Genomic DNA, 22,795 nt, shown 5'->3' with positions numbered 1-22,795 from the left:
CGCGCACGCGTGTGTGCGCGCGTGTGCGCCCGGTCCGCGCGGGTCGTCCCGGCTCGGTGACCTGTGGGGACTCGCCTGCCGGCAGGAGCGTGCCCGGGTGCGCGGGCGCATAATTGCCTTTCACTTCTCCACAAACACACGCGGAAATTAAAAAAAAAAAAAAAAAAAAAAAAGAAAAAAAAAAGAAAAAGAAAAAAGGAGGAAGAAAAAAAAAAAAAAAAAGAGGGAAAAGTCCTTGGCGTCAGCGAAGGGGCGCGGGCACCGGGGCAGGCCGCCGCCCCCGCTCCCTCCGGCACTCCTCTGCCCCAGCCCCGGTAACTCCGGCGATCGATCGATGGATGGATCCGATCGATAGGCAGGCGCGATGATCGCGGGGCGGCGGGCGCGGCGTAGCGCCTTTCCGGGGCGGCGCGGCAGGAATGCCGGCTGCCGGGCGCGACCCTTGGAGGAGCGTCCGGGTCTCCTCCGCCCGCCAGGTTGGGAATTTGAATTGTGGAGGTAAACTGGCTGCAACCGTCTCCCGACAGCTGCCTCCGAGTTGACATCTAATCTGCCATCTGATTGGCTCCGCGCGCGCCATTGGGCACCTCGCGCCGCTGATGTAAATAGAGGCGCTGGAGCGGCGCAGGCACAGGAGCCCCCGCCGCAAGCACCGCCGGCACCGGGGGGCACCGGGCCACCGCCGCCAGCGCCGCGCGGGCACCTTCCCCCCGCCCCCCAGCCTGCCCGTGCCGCCTGCTTCTCCTGGGCACCGATTGATTTGTTTATCGACTTATCTATATTTACTTACTTATTTTAGATTTTTAATTCCGCGCTAATTAGGGGCGGTAGGGAAAGTGCCTCGTAATAACAGGGCTTTTGGACGAGGGTTCGGGTTTTCGGGTCGCGCTCGCTCCTTCTTAGGGAAAGAAAAACCAACCCTGACAAACTTGAATATTTTGTAATGTTGCAGATTACGGATGTTATGCAAGGGATTGGATTTTTATTAAAAAAAAGAAACAAAATCCTAGTTTTGTTGCATTTCTGTTAGCTCGATGCCTAACCTGTGCATGCCTCTTAAAAAGACCGTGTTTGCATGTGAGCTGCTGTAGGTGAGAAAATGCCGTGTACTGTACAAAGAACGCAAGAAGGAACCGCTCTGCCAGAGGTTGTGTTTATTTCAGCTCTGCAACAAATCCAGATATTCGGAAGAAAACGTGCTTTTGGGTTTGAATTGGGGTTAGAATACTTCAAGAAGCATCGGGAGTTGTTGATCTCATTATTTTTCTACACAAGTGTGAGATTAGGCTTGAATTCTCTGTAGGAAGGTAAATTGTGTTAAATGGAGTAGTGCATTAGAATTTTATGGGTTTCTTCTCCCTTCAACAAGATCTTTCTATTAAGAACTGTTAAATCTTTTAACAGCAAGGTCTGACAGGAACAAAGGCAGGTGTATGCTTTTGGGGTCCTCCAACAACTGGATCTTTCCATAAAGTAATGAATAGAATCTGGAAAAATCACTGCTTAATATTGCAAATGGTGTATTAATCCTGAAAAAAAAAATAGTCCTTAGATGGGCTATGTGTGTGTTTGTCTACTTCCAACAGACCATTCCTGTCATGTTTTTAGTTTTTATTCCACTTTCCTTTCTTTTTCTTCCAAGGAAATAAGATTCTTGTGTGTGTGCTAATTTTTACCTTTTTTTTTAAATTTGCGATGGTAAAAGGGTCACTGGAAGCCATAATGTAATGAGGCCTCGTATGCATAACCTTTCATAATTACTCTAAAAATATTTGCATCGTCTCCTTTTAAACAGGTAGTTCAGAATTTGTAGCTTTAAAAGCTAGGAAAACCGTTGTCACACATCGTACGTGCTAGTTCAGGGTGCTCTTTCTTCGTGGCAGAGATTGTTTAAAGTATTTTATTTTTATTGGAGGAGTGAGACTAAGTTCATTTATGTCCCCTGTATGACCCTTAGAAATACTTCCTTATATTTATGGGTTTACATCCTCTCTTACAGATTTCTTTTTTCTTTTTCTTTTTTTTTACCGTAAGGATTGGCATGCAGCTCAGAAAGAATAGTCTGTCAAGAGCAAAATTTCTTCGACTATTTTTAAAATTATTTTTTCCTCAAAATAATTGTCATAAAGGCAAGACATCATTGTTTTTTGTATTACGATTTTTCCATTTAACCAGTAAGAGATTGAGATAATTTTTTTTTTTTAGGTTTTAAATTAATATTTTTTGATGCATAAAATGGGTTGTGTCAAAAAGTAGTTACCATTAGCTTGCAGAACACAATTGGTTTTGTACACTGCTATTTATTTTTAATTCCCACATGTCAATCTCCCTGTAAGTAGAGAAATTGATTGCTCTTTCAAAGAGAAAATGTATATTTAGTCCAGCATCTGAACAGAAGACTTCTCTTCAATCTTATTAATAATCATCTGTGTGTGTGCTCTCGATATGTGTATACACACATTAGAATATGCTCACTTGTCATGTGTCTTTGTAAAGCAGATGTTGATTGGCCCCTAAGCCTGTAAGGAACTATTGTCCTGTGAACAGAGAAAAAGGACTGACAGTAGGTTACAACATCTGAGATGCTTGTTCAGGAAATTCTTGCCTCGGCATGGGTAATTTTTGTAATATGAAGAACTGTGGCATCCTACTCTGAACTGAGTTCTGTATTTGTCCAGCCTATTAAATTATTTAAGAAAATTTTGCTTCCATTTAGTTTAATCACCTTACCCAACTGAGAGATGTGATGGAAGCTTGCAGCAGAGGCTTCCTGCTTCTGTTTTCGAAGCAGATGGATGTTGCTCACACAGATACATTGATTTTGTGATGGGGGACTTATATGATACTAGTACAGAACCTTGTCATTCAGATCTTTTGATTATTGATTAATCCTTGACAGCGTACAGATATTTTAGAGTCCTAAGGCTCCTTTTAGTCTTCACTTCTGATTTGCACTGCAGTAATTTAACACATTAGCTGGCCTGTCAATGTGCACTTTATACAGGTCTTTCTCCTTTGTGCATGTGTGTATGATTTACATACACCTACACAGAAGGAGAGAACCTGGGTCTTTTCAGGAGTACCTGTATGAGATACAGAGGAAGTGTTAGAAAAAAAAATCTGTGGAGCTACTCTGAGTTTCTGTATGTATTGTTTGTTTTGTTGTAGAGAAACTCTGAATATGCCTGATTCTGCAGCTCTTTTAATGCCAAATAGATTGCCCGTATTGACAGTTCTGGCTAAGCCAAGGCTGCAGAATCATGTCCTGTGCCTGAAGGCCATTTAACAGCTGTTAGTGTGGTGAATAGATTCTTGATGTCTCAATGGGAGAATAAAATATATTTTTCCCTGTGCAGTTTCAAATAAACAGTTTAGTATTCACATAGCTTCTATTTAGAAGTAGCAAATAGCAATATTCACAGTTAGTAGCATCTATATATATATTACGACCATATATTTGACACTTTGTGGTTTGGTGTTCAGTTATTGGTTTCTGTAGTAGCGCTTATGCCTACACATGGAACAGCAGAACCCTGTGTACAAGATACAATGAAGAAAGAGAGATGCAAACCTGCCTACTCTATTTCTGCTTCCATAATGTAAGGATTCTTCTACTGAGCAGTCCATTACTGTCTTTTTGGCATTCTGATCTGAATCTCGGGGGACAAAAACTAAGGCATTTAATCCATTGCTAAATTTTCTAGTTACATATGTAAAATAATGTTTTTGAAATTACTAAGCATGGTCTGTTAGGTGATGCTTATTCATTCTGAAATAGTATCTTAGTTAAAACTAGATTAAATTTGTGCAGTGAAAACAAGTTTGATTAGCTACTGATAGATCTTTGTTACTTTTATTCCTCAAGTATTTTGTTATAGGTATTTTGACATTCTAATTGTTAATATTAAGAATGGCAGTAGTTTATTTATTCTTTGGTCCCTAGGATTGTACCTGTGCCCTACACCAGTTACATCTTTTAGTACTTCTTCAAAATGTGCCATTTTGCAGGAGGCTTTGAAGATTCTCTGTGGATATGTAAAGCAGTGTTGCCACATTCACTGTGCATGCATGCTCAAGGCTGCAGAATTTCAGTAGCATGTGTTTGTGGTAGGCTAACTTGCTAGAATATATTTTAGAATTGTGATTATTAAGGTACTTGGGAAAAAAACCTTTTTCTTTCAATTTTGGGGCTATTTACATAGTGTTAAATATATGTTTTAGTACGATTGAATGAGGACTTTAATTAAACTTAAATTAAAAGTATACCTTAGTGGTTTTCAAATTTGTTTTGAAAACTAGTAAGAGAAGAGTGCTGCTTAGTTGTGTTGTTTTTGTATCGCTTGGTGCTTATAGAAGCAAATAAATGTAATGCCAAAAATCTTGTGGAGCCAATCATATTAGAGTAAAATTTATTTTAAGGAAGTCTTACCTCTTAATAAATTTAAAAATATTTTTAGTATATCTGAAGGGTTTCTGTACATTTCATGTATGTTCTCCCATTCAGATCATAGTATTACCCTTTCACTTTTTCTGTTCCCCAGTGGTACCTTTCATGCTCAGTTTCACACACAAATGCTGATGTGCTGGCAGAGTGCTGCAGTGTTTGTGTTGCAGGTAGGCCAGACAGTTTCCCTTGTTGTACTTCCACTTCCAAGAGTGTGGCATCCAGTGGTGCACCAGGAGCACGTCAGCTCCAAAAAAGCCAAACACATCCACGGTGGTGTTCCACTGCTGTCTAAGAATCCTCAGGGATGAATGTATCTTAAAAAACAGATGTGAATCTGTGAACAGTGGGGACAGTGGCTAATTAGTACAGAATTGATTTTAACTACCTTTATCTTCTCAGTAACAATATTCTAAGTACATTTGATCTTTACACTGTTTTTCTAGAGTGCCTTGGATTGGAGTAAAAAAATTATTCTTCCTGTTGTACAGTGTGGGGAAACTGAGGTGCATTACATCCACTTTATTTCAGACAGGCCCACCCAAGGACAGGTGTTTTGGAAATAGCCAGGGTCTTGGGGCCATAAACTCTTAATTTTTTAATAAATCCAGTCTTATTGTGTACACATTTTGTTGTGGGAGAACACAAGCTTTACTGGAATCTATTCAGTGAGTAAGAAGACAAATAACTGAGTGAAACAAGAGATTTTCTGCTCTATCAGTACAGTCACCTTAAACTAAAGGCACCGTAATTCAGAATTTCAGTATTCCTTGCACTGTTTTATCATTACATACCCAATATCATCTATATAAAGATACTAGATTTCTCATGGAAATTAAACTCTGAGGAAACTTGAGTTGAACAAGTGCCTAGGAGCTTAATGAGTATCATGGAACTTGTCTTTTGATGAGTATTCTGCATAGAGCACCAGTGTGTACTGGGGTGGGGTCAGTACGAGGGTGCATGCACAGACTTCCTTACCACCAAGTCCGGTTGTTTTATCTGTCAGATACATTGTCTTCAGTTTTGAAGTGAACAGATTTGATGCAGAAATCACAGTTGTTGTGTCTTGCTTAAAGATTGCTTTTCACATGGGAATTGTTCTTACTGCAAATATGAAGTACCTTTTATCAAACTTTTGTATTCACAATATAGGATGCTTATGTTATCTGAAGGTGCCTGCAGTTGTTTTGGAAATTGGAAAACCTGAGATCATTGTCCTGAAGCTTTTATTAAAATATTTTATCTATGTTTATTAAAACTAATGTGAAATCTGTGTAAAAGTTTTTGGCAGGCATGATTTGAAAGGGTGTTGCTACACTGTGCATTTATATTCCATGTATTGTGGAAATGTTAGTTTCCTTGTAAATTTAACAAGTTTATGAAGTGGCTGATTTTCTGAATGTGTAGTGGCCAGTTTGTGGGTATAAAACAGGTTGATGGTTCTGCGGCATGTATAAGGAATTGCTTTCAATACAGACCTATCAGTGTGTGATCTATGTTCATAGTACTTTTTGCATTTGAGTCATTGTGAGTTAATAACTACATCAGAAGGACTAAGCATGTGTAGAAGTATGTAATCTATTTATTATTTTTTCTCCAATTTTAAGAGCTATTAATTTTTAAAATTTTCTTTTGCAACTAAACATGCACAAAGATTGTCAAATGATGTCCTACCTTTAAGAAGTCACTGCTGTGCTCTATCTTTGCCCTACGTTGTAGGCTTCTCAAATTTGAAAAGATACTGAATCCAGGTTTGTGATGTAATTGTTTATGAAGACATCCATCTGAGTGATAGGCCCTCTGACACTTCCATCTGTAAAGCTGTGCCACTGATCTCCCCTGCCACTCACATCAGTCTCTGTCTGACCATTGGAGGGTGGGGAAAGAATATTCTTCTAATACTTTTTTACTCTTTTTTTTTTTAATTAAGGAAGTAGATATACATGGAATTTTAGTTTGTTGCTAAAAAAAGAATGAATATGAAAATGGGAAAAAAACATTGATGTATACATTCCCTTTTTTTTTTTTTAAGGGATAATGCTAGTTGTGTTACTGTTAGAGTCTTGCAAGATTCTACTTCAGTTTTTCATACTCATGGGGTTTTTGGGGGTGGTTTGGGGTTTTGTGTCTCTTTTGTGTTTTGTTTTGTTTTGTTTTGTTTGGTATTTGTTTTAGGTATCTTCTTACTCAAAAAATAAGTCTTATGTAGCAAGGCTTTTTCTCGGATGTGATTCTGCCAAGTTAGTGAATCAATGTACTTGCCCTTTAAAGACCACGTGGCTCGCTTCACTGTGAAGTTCTGTTGTTGCAGCTATGTAGTTAGATTCAGGGAATTAATTGCATCCTTGACTAATAGCTGTTGTGGCAAACCCCTTTGCATTTAGTTTACCATTGGGGTGGTAGCATATCTTCACCGCCAAAATAACAGCCTTTATAAGAAGCCACTCTTGAAGGGTTTGCGGGTATGGCTATTGAGGTATTTTGCTGAGTTTTTCAGAAGGTAGATAGTTCCACAACAGGTTTTGGTCAGCTCTTAAAAGGGCAAAGAGGTCTGTGTTGTATGGCAAAGAGAGGGCTGTCCTGGCTGTAGCACCAGTCCTGGTACAGCTGTCTTTCACAGAAGGACCTCAAGTTGGAGTGTGGTTGTTCTTTGTTCAAATAAAGAAAGGAAATCGGTTCAGAAAATCCCAAAAGGAGGGATCCTGATCTAAAACATAATTGTAGTCATGTGTGCTGTTCCCAGTGTGGACATGGCTTAATTCACAGATTGATTGAAGTGGAATAGTGCCTTCTTGACACAAGCAGTGAATTCAGCCATGGTAAGTAAATTATGTGACTTCAGGAAAATGATATTAGTAGAGGATTGGTGCAGGAATTATTAATATCTCTCAGCTGTCTGTATGAGCTGGTTTCACTGACTGATACCTCAGTTTCCCCATGTTAAAAGAAATAATATTTTTTGCCTTATTTAATTGTTCGAGTTTGATGTGCAGTTTTAATTACTGAGTAAGGCGGAATAAATAGGCAGCCTAAATACTTGTTACATGGGAAAGTATCCAGTCTGCACTGTGCCTTCCTCTATTTGGATGGGATCAGAGGCTTGGTGTTCCCAGCATTGATCATGTTATTTGGTTAGCTTGTCAGACTTACTTGTTTGTAAGCAAGATACTGGAACATCAGATCTGAAAATTTCTTTTGAAAGCACAAGGACAGGATTTGTAGTTCTTAAATTTTATTCTTTTAAAGTTAAAAATAAAGATAAGGAGGTTTGTTTTGACAGCATCAAAGGAATATGCTGGTTTGTTTGCAGCCTTTGATTTGGATGGAATGTATGGAGTTCTGTATTTTTTTTTTTGTGTAGCAATTTATGTTGTGAATATCTTGGATTTTCTGTTTATATGAAACGTTAGTATTGATGTCTTATTTTCAGGCATGATTTATGGAAAAGAATTGTGCTTTTGTGAATTTTTTTTTAAATTCGGTGTTTCTAATTTGGTTGAAATTCCCAAGCAAAGAAAAGTAATAAGCATGTTCTTCAGAGCTGTTGCTGTTTTAAGTTTATGGTTGGTCATAGAGGCTATTTAAAAGAAATATTTTTGGAAAAATAGAGGTAGGTACATTTGAGGTTGTTTTAGCTGCGTACCAGCAGTAGCAAAATAATTTTACTTGGCAGTTTTACTTGTATTTGAAAGTTCTCCCTTCCTGTAGGCAGAAAGGTCGACTTCTGTGAGGGAGGTACCTTCTTGGTGCCCGTGGGACGTGCCGGGATGTGTGGATGCCGTTGGCTGTTTTGCCGAAGCGGTGCCTGATTGAGGCATTTCCCTGGCGGGACACGGGGCCGGGAAAGGAGTGGGGGGAGTCGGCGGGGTGCCGGGCCGGTGGCAGCGTCTGTGCAAGTTGCCCACACGAAGAGAACTAGTTCTCTTGTGTGGCGTCACATGATCAAAATATTTTCCCCTTTGCCGCTGCCAGAAGCTATCTATTGCTTTTCAACAACCTCGCCGCTCGGGCAGCGGGCCAGGCGCTGCTCCCGGCCGCGGGATGCCCCGGCCCTCACCGGTGGGACCGGCAAGTGCGGGCGACGCATTTGTGTCCAGCGATGGCCCTCTGCTGCCTTGGGGAGAAGGCTTTCTCTGCCTTCACATCTAAGAAGCCGCACCGTGTGGAGTATTTCTAGCATTTTAAATGACACTTATTTTACATTTTAAATTTTTGCTAGTAAAGAGATACTGCAGTTGTTTGTCTTGTATGTTACATTTTGGTTTACAATATATGTATTTTTTCTTTTAAATCCCGAAGCTAACACACATCCCTTGTGATAGCCCCCCCTTCCAGCCTGGCACAGAGCCGGTTTTCCTACTAACAAACTGTAGGAGCTACTAATTCAGCAACATTTCTGAGATTTTTAACTTTCTGCAGAATGCTCTTTTTGTTGTTGAACATGTGGTATGCAAATACAAATGGAAATAGGGCTATGGAGTATTTTGTTGTGGGTTTTTTTAAGTATTAAAAACACATTTTGCTTTTCTAATAAACCCCATAACCAGACCTTCTAATGTTTTGATATAAATAGCAATTACACTAACTGAGATTCAACCACAACTGAAAAAAAAAACATTTAAAATCATTCAGAAGAAAAGTTCCCAATTTAATTGAGCTTTTCCTTTAAAGAGGAGGGACTGATTGGGCAGCAGCATATGAAACAAAGTGTCTTGCATTTTAGAACAGTGTTCTTGAAGTGATCAAGGTGTTGGAGTGGAGGCCAATATTTAAAGATTTTTGCAAGAATTAGCTAGGAATCAAAAGGCTACTTCAGTCTAAGCTGTTGAGAGCTTTATGTGTGATTGCTGATGGCAATCAGAACATTTTCTGGATTAACCGAGAATGAACCTTGAAAAAGACCCTTGAAAAGTTTTAGATTTAGGTACATGGACTGGTTGTTTCGTATATTGGGACATTTAGGGATTTGGTTGTTCACAGGAGACTTGCTAAATGCAGCTGTTTGAACAAGCAGTGGAGAGGGATTCCCTGTCCCAGGAAGACTTTGCATAGCCACACATTCCTCCTTTTAGTTCTTCAACTCATTTCAATAATAATAGCAACAGTAACAATGCACTTTCTCATTAAGAGGAAGGTTGAGGAGGGCCTGAGTGAGCTGATACTTTGCTGGAATGTGGTTGACAGAATGGTGGATGCAGTCTTCTACTTTTTCTGCAGATCCTAATGTTGTTTTGTGTCAGCTCTGTTGTGTGATGTGGTTGCTTAACACTCTTCCTCTGTATTTTCCCCTTCAGTGAGTGAAAGATTTATTTGTGGGTTATTTAAATCTCTTTCATTTCTTTTCTTCCCAAAGTCATAGTACTTGTTTTATCCAAATGTCATAATCTCTTTTTGCTCCTTTGTCTTATGATACTTCTTTTTCTTTCTTAAAATGTCTTTCTTACTTTCCAAGTCATTGGAGCGATGGAAAAGTCATCCTTACTGTCTTCTGCAATTTTACCAGTTGTGCAAGAGTGATTGGTGTAACTGTATAGTCACTGCGAAAATAGCTTTAGAATGATCCAGGTACCCATCCTGATTTGTATTTGCTCCTCTGTCCTCCAAGACAAAAGTTGTTGGGCAAAGAGTGGCAGCAGGGAAAGTGTCTTCACTATCCAGCTTCCTGTGCAGGCTCTCCTAGTGACTACAGGTCAAGTTGCATATATGAAAAAGGGGAAAAAAAGCCACTAAAAAAACAACCAAGCAAGCCCCCCAAATCCTGGCAAGACTTAGCAGTACAGTGGTAAAAATTGTACAAGTAGTTATCTGTGGGCGTTGGCGCTGGTATTTTTGTTTTAAGTTCTTCTATTGCTGATCTTCTAAGCAATAGCAGACTTAAAGGAGGGAAACAAACAAAGGAGGCAAAACCAAGCTGAAATGTAAATGTTGATGTGCATAGTTTTTTTTTACCTGCCATGGCAGGTGTGATTAAAAGAAATATATTTGCTCAAAAGATATTTGAAAAGATGTCTGCATGAAAATTCAAGTGTGGTGTTACTGTACATGTGGAAAGTGTAGAAAAGACTGGAACTGAGTAGAAGGAACACTTGGCATATGATTGTCTATATTAACTAGTGATGTGGTGTACTAGATATGTTCTGTACAATTTTATAGAACTTGATACTTCGTGCCATATTTTGTTTGAGGGAATCTATCTTATGAAGATGGTGAATGAAGCCTGTTTAAAAAGTGAGTTAAGGTCCCATTGTTCTAAAATACCTTAGTAATTCAAGAAAGAGCTGAGGCCAGTTTCTTCCTGCGTGATAGTTTCCAAATTCTTTTGCTTTGCCTCTAAAAACACCTAGATGTTTATTTGCAACAATCTTGTTGCCTGGTAAAAACCCTCCACAGTGTCTGATTTACTCTCTGTGTTGCTTTTCTCTACTCCTACTTTTTAACATTCAGTTTAAATTCTTCATTTGCTTGTGGCTGATGTCTTCCTTGATGAGATGGAGGGAAAGTAGGTGCTTTTTCTTAAAGGTTGCAGTGAGTCATGGCATCATAATGGAAGGTTCAAATATTTATGATTTGTGATGACATTTTTTACTTTCTTGAAATTATTGATCTCACATATGGTTGTCTCTCTTACTTGAGCAAATTGTCTCAGCTAATGTGCCAGAAGTAGAAAGAAATGCAGTTTTCCTCTCCAGAAGTGTTTTTATATATATATCCAAAGAGACAATGAACATGACGGGAGGTTTTTTTCCCGTCTTTTTTTTTTTCTCCAAATGTTTGATACTGAGCGTTCAGTAACATGTTTTGTTTGTAATTTTAAAATTAATTCTTGGGAATAAGCAGCGAATATTTTTTAAAAATTTAGTTCAGTCTATGTACATCGATCAGAAGGTCTGCATGGGTATTCCTCAGAAAGACAGCTTTTTGTCCTTCTTGGCTTTTGAGAATCACAGGCTGAAACAAAGAAGAAATTAGCAAGAGAAAGTTTGTAACACATAAATGCACAGGAAAATATGTGTTGACCCAAATGGACATCTGCTTTTTGTGTAGATACAAAGCCAGAATTTCTCTTGGGGGAATTGAAGAAAACTTGAAAATCTAATTTGTTTATTTCTGCATTTTCAGTAGCCTTTTGTTACACTCCTTCAGTACGCTTTCATTCAGTTTTGTGTTGCTAAAAGATCTTGCACCACTATGTGAGTCTGATAGTTGTCTGAAGCTGATCTAAGACTTCACTTCTGCTGTTAAGACCAGTCCCCACCTTTTTATTAGCTCCCTGCTGCTTCCCTTGTGTCATAAGGTGAGTCGCATCAGCTCGAAGATTTGTCTGAAAACTAATCCTGCCAAACAAGACCTATGAATGTTTAGCTTTTAGCCAGATCATTGAGCAGATCTGACTTGCAGCATAACCTTTGCAGCACAGAGGTAAAGCAAGGGAGAATATGTCCAGTTTGACTGAGGATGGGCGTCAGGCCATGACAGTCCCTTTGGTGGTGGTACAGGTGGTGGTTCTGTCAGCCTGAACTCCTCCTACTTTGCCTCTTGAGTGTAAAATTAGTCTATAAATAATGACAGGCAATTTCTTAACATTTCTCTGGAGCAGGAAGCCATTGTTATCCCTCTCTTAAAAGGAGAGAAGCTGAGGCAGAGAGTAATTTTTTTCCCCCAAGGGTGATAATTATACAGAATGCATTGATTGCAGTGGCCAAATAAGCTATGAGTATCTTTGAAAAATAAGATATCAAGGGTGGAACTCATCTAACCATATGTGCTGTAGGCATTTGTACCTGATCTTTTTGTGTCTCTTTGGTGCAAAAAAATAGTCAGATCTTCATGTGAATCATCTCATCCTAAAGTAGATGTGTAATTCTGGTCTAATGAATCATGCTCCTAAAGTTTCATGCTTTTCCCCTTGCTCTAAAGAAAATCTAAGCTGATAAGCTCAGGTGTTGATGCCAAAGGCCAGGTGAAATTAATTCCTTCCACAGTGTTTTCATACAGGCAAATTACTCCAGACTTGTATTGGAGTTCTGGACTAACTTAGCTTCCTCTTCTTGTCTTGCTAACCTGTTGGAACTAATGGTTTTCATACCCATTTCTGCTTAAGCTCGATACATTTCTATTTTGTTGTTGTTTGTATAATGCCTATTCAGAGATTTTTTTTTTTTGCTGCTGCTTTTCTTTTGGTATGCCAAATTTTTGCATGTAAGAACTGTCAGTATCATTTATTTTTGCCCAGCGTATTTGCAGACATACTGGCATACTGGCAAATTTGAAAATACCAGGATGAATTTCCAGATCAGTTGACCTTCATGCTTAGGTACGCAGTTTCCTCTGTACACAGATGCAAGCTTTTGATTTAGAAATAGGGCAGCAGTTTTGTCGTTTAGATGCTGCTTCACAGTCCACTGAAAACTCTTTACCCATTGGTGGCACTTCAGCTTGCAGAGAAGTGGGCACCTCTGGGAAGGAGCTTCCCTGCTGTGGTAATCCTCCTCACCCAGCACTGGTGCTCCCTGTGACTCTGTGTTCCCCCGACTGATTGCTCATGGGGGTCTTTCTGTGGGGCCTTGTGCAGAGTAGCAAACCCAGTAAGCACTTTGGAGGGCTGAGGGGCTGTGCTGGGCATGGGAAGTCAGGAAGGGGCAGCCTTGTCAAGAGATCTCTGCCACTGAGAGGGACGGTGGTTGTGAAAGCAAACAAGATTTGTTCTGAATGCTACGGGTGTATTCCAAGGTGACGAAACTTGGTGTTATGCTGAGGGATGAAATTGTTCAGGACAAAAGGAAACACAGGGATGCCTATCCTGTATAGAGCTCTTCTTGGCAGCATCGTGTTTTCAAAATGGTTAAGGAGGAAAAACCACAGTTTGCTAAAGAGATTTACCAGTGCATCCTGAAAAATGGGTACCATAATCCTTGGTCTTTCTTAGTAAAGTATTTAAAATTCCCAAACTGAAATATTTTTGTGATTAATAATTTCACTGGTATCTTTGTAGCAGGATGTCAGTGCTTTGCACTTTTTGGAGGCTGGCACAACGTTATTTTTGTTTGCATCCTTTTTAAGGGTTCTTTCTCACAAAGGGCATCAGTTTATTTGGCTTAGGCTTAGGTTTCAGAGTTATGTATCCTCTGAAAATTGCTTGTTTTCAAAAAATTCTGAAGAGTCTTTTGTAGTGTTAAAAGATTGTATCTCCTTTTCGGTTCTCTCTTATAATTTGAGGTTCAACTCGAGGCATGATTTTCAGATGTACTATTTTTCCCCCAGTATGTACAGGGGGAGGAGGAGGAAGCATGGCTTCCTCAAGGTTGACTGAAATGTTTTAACTTCTATAGCAAATGAGGTGAGAATGAAATTGTCAGAAGGATAGAGACTAAATTATTGAAGCACTTGACTGTTTAAAGTGGCTGGGGATGTACTATAAAAGGTGCGAGTCTAACAGTCAAATGTGTAAACAGCACCTTATTCCTTCCTTGTACCTGATTTCTCACCACTTGCTTTATATGAGAGCCTAAATCAGTGTGGGAGATACCGCAGCCATTCTCGAAGTGTTAGTTTACAATGCCTCCACCAGAAGAACATTGTATTACCATATAGAATAGAGAGAGAAAAGCATTTTCAAGGAAGATTAATTGAAGTAATTCATCACTTTAAAATGAAGAAGGTGCATCAAACAAAAATAAAAGCTAAGTATTTTATGTGACTCTATTGGAATTTGATAACCATTTGTTTTGCTAGAAAATATATGTGGACTGGGCATCTAGTTCTTGTCTAAACTGTACAACTATGTGCTATAATTATATGCTATAATTATACCAATATAACTCCCTATGGAGACACTCTTATACCAGAATAAGAGTTTTTGTGGTTTATCTTACTTTGCTTCCAAACCATGTAAGCTTAAGAGGGAAAGGGTACTCTTATGCTGGAGAAAGTTTCCACACTGAGATAGTTATATTGGTATAATTATGCATGTTTTTACTTCAGTGTAGACAAGTCCCTTGTGCCTTTTCAGCTTTGAACTTTATTTAAGAATTTCTTGGTTGTGATAAGTGTCTAAGCATTTTTATAGTATATTTTTATAATGGGACTTGGGTATTTAAGCCAATTACTTAGGCCAATTAACAGCTTCCTGGGTTGTGGATAACAATAGGATATAAAGAGGGATCAGAATTCATGTTCCTAGCTGCTTGGATATATCTGCATTTTCGCCCCCCTGTGATTTTACCAGTATTCGGTGTACAGCGCAACAGGTGGAATAGTGTGTGGCTGTCTAATGAGTTCTGTGTTGGAACTTTTTGTCTGCTGTTTCTCATTATTCCTTGAGTTTTGTTTTGCTGTGACTCTAATTGCATGTATTTCCATGGATCACAGGAAGAAGCTTCCTTGATGAAGTTGAAAAAACTGCTTCCAAAAATGTTAATTGTTTGGAGAATTGCTGAAATTTATTGATCTTTACACAAGACAGGATCATAATTGACTTGCTAGGCACAGATTGTGCAAGGAGCATCTCAAATTGGATTCAGAGGAAGGGGAAGGTGCAGGAGCCCTGTTGGTGTGCAGTATAGTCAGGAGAAGGGTGATGATGTGTAGAAGGTATGTTTGGTAGGGTTGATGTCTCCTGCCTGCTTCAAAGGTGGGTACCTAGAGAGAAGTATTCACATGGATGGTGCTTTGAAGTTTGCCATCTTCTCCGGTTGTCTTCTCCCCATATCACCTTTGCTGTTTAGCACACAGCTCATCTCATCCCTACATTCACACCTCCCCAAAAACAGGAATATGTAAACATTTTTTACAGTATTTTCGCAGTTTCTGCAAATATCAACATAAATTACTTAGAAACAGTTTTTCTTACATATATTTTACTCCTTGTGAAAAGATTGGTTTGAAAAACATACCTCTTTTTATTCCATTAATTTTCTTTCATCAATGTATCTAGTATGTTTGTAGTGTTGTAATGTCCATGTGGTCTAGTTTTGCTAGAAATTGAGGATTATGACTTGGAATGAAAAATTGCAGAAATGGGAGAAACCTTGTAATAAAATAGAGGTGATGTAATAACCTCCAAATCATAGAAGAGCAGGGCTTGAAGTGACACTAAGAGGTCATTTCATCTATCTGTCAGCTCTTTGACAGTATAAGGCAGACCTAACATTCATGGCAGATGTTCATCTGTCCTGTAGTAGTAACAGACTGAGCAAAAAAGAATTATTTATACTTACTCTTTCCTCTTCTCTCCCCAGAGCTTTGTGCAAGCTGAACTTTACATAGAATTGGTGTGAGAGGGTATATGTATTCCTTCAGGATTATTCCAAGTTTCTGAGTTACTTTTGTTGTTTGGAAACTCTGTGTTTCTGTCAAAATAGTCTAATGACGTTTGTGTATTTTTGAGTGCAATATCCTATTTTAATTTTATTTGGCTGTCAGATGTTCAGGTGTATTTCTTCCTGAAATGATTATTTTTCTGTGTTGGCTTTGTAACCAGTGTCTCCTCTTCTCTGGCATTGAGCAGTGTGGTTTAAAAATGTGTAGCATTTCATTTTCATACTTGACAGTATTTCTGGTGTGTAATCAGTTTGTTTTCCTTTTTTTATTCAATTTCTTTTTGCATGAAAGAGCTGAGCAGAAAAAAAGTAAAACAACTGTGGGTAGGAGTGTAGAAGTGAGAAGGGGAAGAATGTGTTCAAGAAATGATAGTACTCAGCAGAGGAGCTGGTTTTAGCTGAAATGTCAGGTTAGATATGAAGTGAACAGTGTGGCCTTAAGTAAAGATTTATATTCTTTGAAGAATAAAGGGAACATATGTTTCAGAATTTTACGTGTGGTATCTGCAGCTCTTTAATCTAAATTGAAGGTTAAAAATGAATGTCAGATGAATAGCATCTTTCTAAAGGGAACAATACCTAAAATTGGAATTGCAGATACCTTGTTGCTAAAATGAGTCTTTGAGTTTGTTTGCTTCATTTTCCCTTTTGGTTATGTCAGCTGAGAAACATCTGTCTTTGCTGCTAAATGACCTTTTCTGACTAGGCCAAGTGATTTTGACTGAGTGGACTGTCTTGAGCCCTCAACAGCTGCAGGAAGGTGCTGATGTAAGTTGCCGCCTTGGAGAAGGTTTAGCTGTAAATATACTCAAATAGCTGTTGCCCCCAGAAATAGCTTATTCAGACTTACAGGAAAGATTCCCTGTAGCTCTACTGCTTCCGTGTTTATGAAGGTAGCGATTCCCTTCTCTTTCCTTCCAGTCTAATCTGGTTGTTAATTTTACTTCTGTTCTAGATTTAGCAATTTTAGGAAGTTGGGAATACTCTCTTTCAGGTTGTGCCCAAAGGGGGCTCATTAATCCTGAAGATCCTCTCTAACAAATAAAGAAGTTGCTTTGAAGTGCTTTTAGATAGCTGTATTGGTGTTTTTGCATGATGGCTGAAGTGGACTCTCTTAAGGACTGGGAAATAAGAGGTGGGCATAGAAGTGGAAAAAAGCCAAGAGTTTTCAGGAAGAGAGAATTTGAAAATATAATGGTTTCAGCTGTGGGAGAGGGAAGGCAGTTCTATGAATATGGCATTATCAGGTTTCCTGTTAATTTTTTTTTTTTTTTTTTTGGATGAGAAATACTGAAGAAGTAGATCATCTTTCCTGCTTTCATATTTCTCAGACCACATATATCTCACATGCTGATTTTTAATTTAATTTTAAATGGTGTGATATTAAAAGAAAATTATGATCGTATATTGAAAACACGTCTTCTTTGTATAGAAACTGAAAGTCCCAGATAGTAGTTGTACTAAAACTATGCATTTAATTCAGAACATCCTACATGATTTGTTGCAGAGATGTTCGTACCCATGGTTAATCCTACTTCTTTGTTTCTGCACTTACCTAGATGTGTGTTATACACATGTGTTTGAGCTGAGATGCTTTGGGATGTTTCATAGTCTGCCAGGATTTGTGGAAGAATTTGTCCCCTTTGTTGTGATTGCAAGAAGAGTAATGAAGACTTAGTGACTTCTGCCAGTTTTGAGAAATAGGTGAAGGTTCTAGGATAAACCAGAATTTGACCTGGTTGAAACCCAGGTCTGACTTTTTTGACCCTGAGTGAGCCACATTGAACTTTGTATTAACATTGAGATACATTTTCTGGAGGTCATTTTTCTAGAGTTCTTTGAAAGTCATTCCCAAATTTCTGCAAAATTTTAAGTTTGTTTAAAACATGTAGGAATTAGAGCTGACAGTATTTTAAAATCAACATAGCTTTTAAATAATAATAGCAGAAAGCTATTTTGCTTTGAAAATGTTTGTATAAATACATATATGTTGATTAGGTTATTTTAATTGTAGAAAATAAAATTCAAGGATTTAACAGATCCCTTAATATTTTGAGTTTTTGACTTGCTATGTTTGTTTCAGTACAGCTACTACATGCTAAGTGCACTAGTAGTTTTAGAATTCCTTGAAGGGTGTTAACACCACTACCTTCAAAGTGAAATGTACAACTCATCTAGTTTTTGTCCTTTTAATTCTAAATCTAGATGGAGTGTAATCCCAGGAGTGTCATTTTGCTGTTGCAATGTAGTCTTTTTCAGATGATACATGATTTAGTTGGAAACAAATTAGCAGTTATGAATGCCTAAAGAAAGCAATTTAATAAACAAGATTTTTGTAAGACCTAATCAGAATTGTAAAATGATACTTGGGAATCAGTTACATTATACAATAGAGCGGGTGTGAATTGTAGGCATGTGTGCAGATTCATGGTTTCTAGTCACATTGTTTTCTCAAGTGATACAAGGGCTTCGACCTTCAGTTTATTGTTTCTTCTAATTTATAACTTAACTATTAAATGTTTTCAATCAATAATGAAAATTCCCACTCATAAGTGTAATTTGTTCTGGTGATTGATTTTAATTTTTACCTTATCTACTTACAACCTCCCTCCCCCATTTTCTAGTTGCTTGTGAATTTTTGTTTGTTTTGCTCCTGCCCAGGTAGTTCCATGCTGCTGACAGTGTCTGTGTTGATGAGAAAGGTCATTGTAAATGGAAAATAATCACAGGCAGGTACTTACCAAGATTCTATTGCTCCAGCTCCACAATACAGGTGTATAGCTCCAGATGCATTATCTGTTTGTAGCGGACCCTTGGGCTGAGCTGATGCTGCTGATGTGTCTCTAACTGGGACACTTTATTTTTGCGATATTCAACCAGTGTGCTACAGAGATCATAATGGAATGATGGTAAAAAAAAGATGAACTGATTTGTTTCCAGGTAACTTAAAATTTTGCACTATTTGCAACTAAATTTTTTCAGCCTCTACAGGAAGCAGTTTTAATATAGAAAATATGTTGCAAGAGAAGTTTCTTGGCAGTTGACGAAGTGACAGGACTTCTGTTGTAGAGCTAAGTTTGCTTTCCAATTACCCTGGTGCTAAATATATGCTTTTAGGAATTCTGCATATATTGGCTCTAGCTAGGGGCTTTCCCCTGTTTTCTTGTTTTAATGAAGACCATTTTTTTATCTATTAAAAAAGAAGAAAGTTGAGCTTGAAAAGAGGAGATGTTTGATTAATCAGTAAGCTACCTGCTATGAAACTAGAAACCAATAAATACAGAAAATCAGTGCTTTGCACTGCTTTTTAGTGTCCCAGTCTGCTATCCCGTGTTGTAAGTAGGGTGACTGATTCCCTCCTTTTTCTGAACTCTTACTGGTGTGGCAGAAGGATATAGCTTAAAACTCTGGCAACAATTTCTCAGTGTGGACAGAACTTTCTGAACCTCCCTAAGTTGAAATTTCATGTTATGGCTATGGAGAAGGAAAACAGCTAATGGCTTTTTTTTTTGTTTGGTGGAGTTTTCCATTCTTTTACTTTTTTATGCTTCTGTGTTTCAGTAATCTATCAATTTTGTCAATGATATTTGTTCTGGTGTCCTCCTGTTTGTGTCTCACCTCCTCCCCAGTTTTATTCATCATGAACTCAGACACCTGCAAAAAGGGAAGAAAATTGCATAAAGCCACTCAAGTGGCAGACCACTTTGCAGAGAAGAATGGAAGATAATATTTGACAATAGTTAGGGATGAGAGTAAGAATTGGGGGGTAGGAAAAGGGGCTGTGTTGTCTAGAGTATCTGCTAGGTTCGAGTGTTACCTGGACTCTGATTTATTATGGAATTGCTCTGGTGAGGTCAATTACAAATACTAGCAGTAAGTATAATTCAGTTTTTGAAGAGTTGTCATTTGCTTTTTTTTTGTAATAGTGTAATCTCAGAACATGGCCTAGAAATTTTATATTTGCTTCATTCATGAACACTTGATGAAATCTATAATGTATAAGGCTGAATTTGAGCTGTTCAGGGGCTTATTTTTGAGCTTATCTTAGAAATAGATGATTTTTTTCAAAGGCATTAATACTGTTCCAGGTGATCTAGCAGCAGAAATTTGAGGTCATCTTTTCTCCTTTTTTTCACTCCTTTTTAAGATGCTTGTAGGGATCTTTTTTCTTTGGAGTGTAGGTTTCTGAAAGTTTAGAGTACTTTGTTGCAGCCTGTCGATGCAATTTTTCCATTTCAACATCTACAAGTTTGGGAGGTTTTCCTCCCTTAGCCTACCCTTCCTAACTCCTAGTCCTGTTTCCTGTTGCCCAGTAACTGACATCAGTCTCCCCAAAGTCCTCATGTGTCCTTTCTTGTTAAAAGTGCATATAACACTTGTTGTTATGAGAGTGAAAACCCAGTCACAGGAAGGTGAAGTGTTGTGTTCATGTTTGCATATCAGGTCAGCTGCTGAGCCAGGAATAGAAGTCCTGTCTCATGACTCAGTGCCCTAACCGCTGGCCTGCGCCGCCTCTCCAGAGCACTGGTCTTTTCCAAGAATATAGTAGCGATGGGTATAGGAGTAACTACAGCAAATACAGGAGCTTTGCTTCCTACTCTGGCAGGGCTCCAGGGCTTATACACAACTTATAAGACAAGGGGAGAAAAAAAAGCTTTCTAAAGGAGCTCCTAGAGAAGTTCTGTAAAGTTACGGTTTGCTTTGCTTTGTTTAAAAAACAGCAGCCAAAAAACAAAACAAAACAACAACAAAAAAAAAAAAAAAAAAAAAAGGAGAATAGCTTTCCTGAAGCTTTAGGATGTGGAAAAAAGTTCCGTGTGTTTGAAAGTCAAACTTTGCTCTACAAATAACCTTAAGAGTGGCCTGTGATTAAATCTTTTGTATATTCAACAACAAACTCATTTTATGCAACCGCAACTATGATAAAATTGAATTAAATGAACCTGCCTCTAAGTAAAGATACTGAATAGCTGAGTAGCGCATTATTCATTGAATGGAAAACAGGGAGGCTGGCTGAAACTGCTGGGAAATGGTTTTAACATTCTATCGGGCTAAAGAGCAATTCTGTGAAATCACTGTATTTGTTTCCCCCCTACCTCCCCGCCCTCATTTTTTAAATAGCAGTGCTCTTCATACTGTCAGAATTCAGTGTTGTGACACCCCTACTCAAAAGTTATGACAGCAGTGTAATGACAGCTACTGCCTCTTGAGAATCAATCAGGCAATTAATTTTGTAAATGAAATGCTGATTATACAAAGCTTCACATGAGAGGCCCAGTGATTAAAATCAATTTAACAAATTGTTTCAGGTGGGACTTGATTAATAATTTGCCATAAATGCTGAGGATATATGACCAGCATACCTTTGTGTGTGTGTGTGAGTGTGTGTTAATATAGAACTATATATATCGCTGGGAGTGGAAAAAATCTGCAGCTAACTGTATGTACTTTTGGCTTCTGACCTAGATGTGATTGGTTATACCATTTTGCGGGTACTCTGTCATCTCCAGTGTCCACAATGTCACTTTCTCAGCTAGCGTTCTTTCCAGCAATTAAATACATCTAACTTTTAATTTTATATCTGTGAGTAAAGCCAAGTAGTTGAAAAAGTGTATTCAGATCCATGTGAATATTAAGTTTAGGAAGTTTTTTCTTTAAAATTTGAAGTGGATGTGGGATTTTTTTCCATTTGCATCCCTCCCTCCCGTCACTTATATTTAGGACGTTGTGCATTTTCCCCCTCTTACTGCAATACTTCTCTGCAGGCAGCCTTCCTGCAGAGCTCCCTTCGTTCCACTCAGGGCAGTGCTCTATTCCTTGGCTGACGGACACTATTTTTAGTACATCCTTTTCTGTCCATCTAACGCCGTGTTTGTTTAAGAGCTGTACAAAGTAGGTAAGGGAATTTTTTTTTCTGAGTTCCAGATGGCAGCCATGCACAGTGAGTGAAGGTGTTTACTTGTCTAAGAAGCTGAGAACCTCCTTGCCAGACAAAATAGAAGGAACTGGTGTTCTGGGAGGGGCTTTGCTTTTTTAAACTTGGTTTTCTGGGTTTATGAATGGATTTTCTCATCCTTGTTGAGCCATAGCCTTGGCTACTGAGGAGGCCTTAAAGCTTTGAGGCATCCAGTGGTAAATCTAGCCTAAGAACTTTAGGTTACTATTTTCCCTTGCTATCTGCCTTGCTCTCCTACTGGGGGTTGCTATTTTGACAGTTGAAATGCCAGACTGAGAGCTCTGCCTGTGTCTGACCGTGCTCCAGTGCCAAAGCTGTTGTATTGGTGCAAAACCATCCAACACAGGCAGTTCTAGGTTCAGACTGGACTGTGGATTGGAGTAGCCAAAGTGTGGTCATGATGTGGCAGCACATAGGAGAAGCAGCTGGAATGAGTGACCTGTTGTATAGTTGCAGATAGGTTTGCTAGAAGAACCCCTGAATTCTGCTGCACTAGAATTTGCTGCAAACTTGGTGAGGAGGGGAGTAGAGCTTCTGCATGCCTGAAGAAAAGTAGTCTTCTTTGTAGGGGCATCCAAGTTGGAGAAAACAAATCTAAAGACAGGACTATAATTCCCCAGTACTTCCTGGAAAAAGTTCCATATTAGGAAAGTGGGTTACAGGAGAAAACTGAATGTTCAGGTGTGAAGAGGATAGATGACACACATTAAGCTGACTTCAGAGTAACCTATTAGCTGTCAGTAGCTGGCAATGACAAAGGCGACTTAAGGGGCAGTGGTTCTGGGCTGTATATCCATGTCAACTTGTCAGAAACCTAGGGTTGTTTTGGCCATCAGCTGTGTTAATGTGTATAATTGCTTCTTGATGTTGTCTTAACCTTTGCATGCACTTGTAGTGGCAACTGAAGAGGTTAGTTATGTACATTTCATTAAAAACAGGTTTATTTTCTTTGTTATGTTTATTGTGGTTTATTCTTTCAGTAGTTGTTTAGTTTTATCTATATGCAAAATTATAGAGAATGGCTGATACACAGGCTTTACAGCTTTTAGGTAGTGTGTGTTAAAGAGGACTCAG

The 22,795-nt window shown here is 38.7% G+C and overlaps 1 protein-coding gene across 3 annotated transcripts in view; it reads left to right on the top strand.

Moving 5' to 3' along the window:
• The window catches only part of ARID1B (AT-rich interaction domain 1B), a 326,328-nt gene that overhangs the window by 2,667 nt on the left and 300,866 nt on the right, over positions 1 to 22,795 (top strand). The window contains exon 1 of one of the 3 annotated variants that reach the window (XM_053937250.1): positions 287 to 314. The exons of the other annotated variants lie outside the window; for them this stretch is intronic. The gene's annotated coding sequence lies outside the window, so the exon portion shown is untranslated. Of the gene's footprint in view, positions 1 to 286; positions 315 to 22,795 lie in introns of those variants that run through there. 3 annotated transcript variants of the gene reach the window in all.

This window comes from Vidua chalybeata, chromosome 3, assembly GCF_026979565.1.
Source record: "Vidua chalybeata isolate OUT-0048 chromosome 3, bVidCha1 merged haplotype, whole genome shotgun sequence".
NCBI classification, from domain to species: domain Eukaryota; kingdom Metazoa; phylum Chordata; class Aves; order Passeriformes; family Viduidae; genus Vidua; species Vidua chalybeata.
This window is presented reverse-complemented; position numbering and strand designations above follow the sequence as displayed.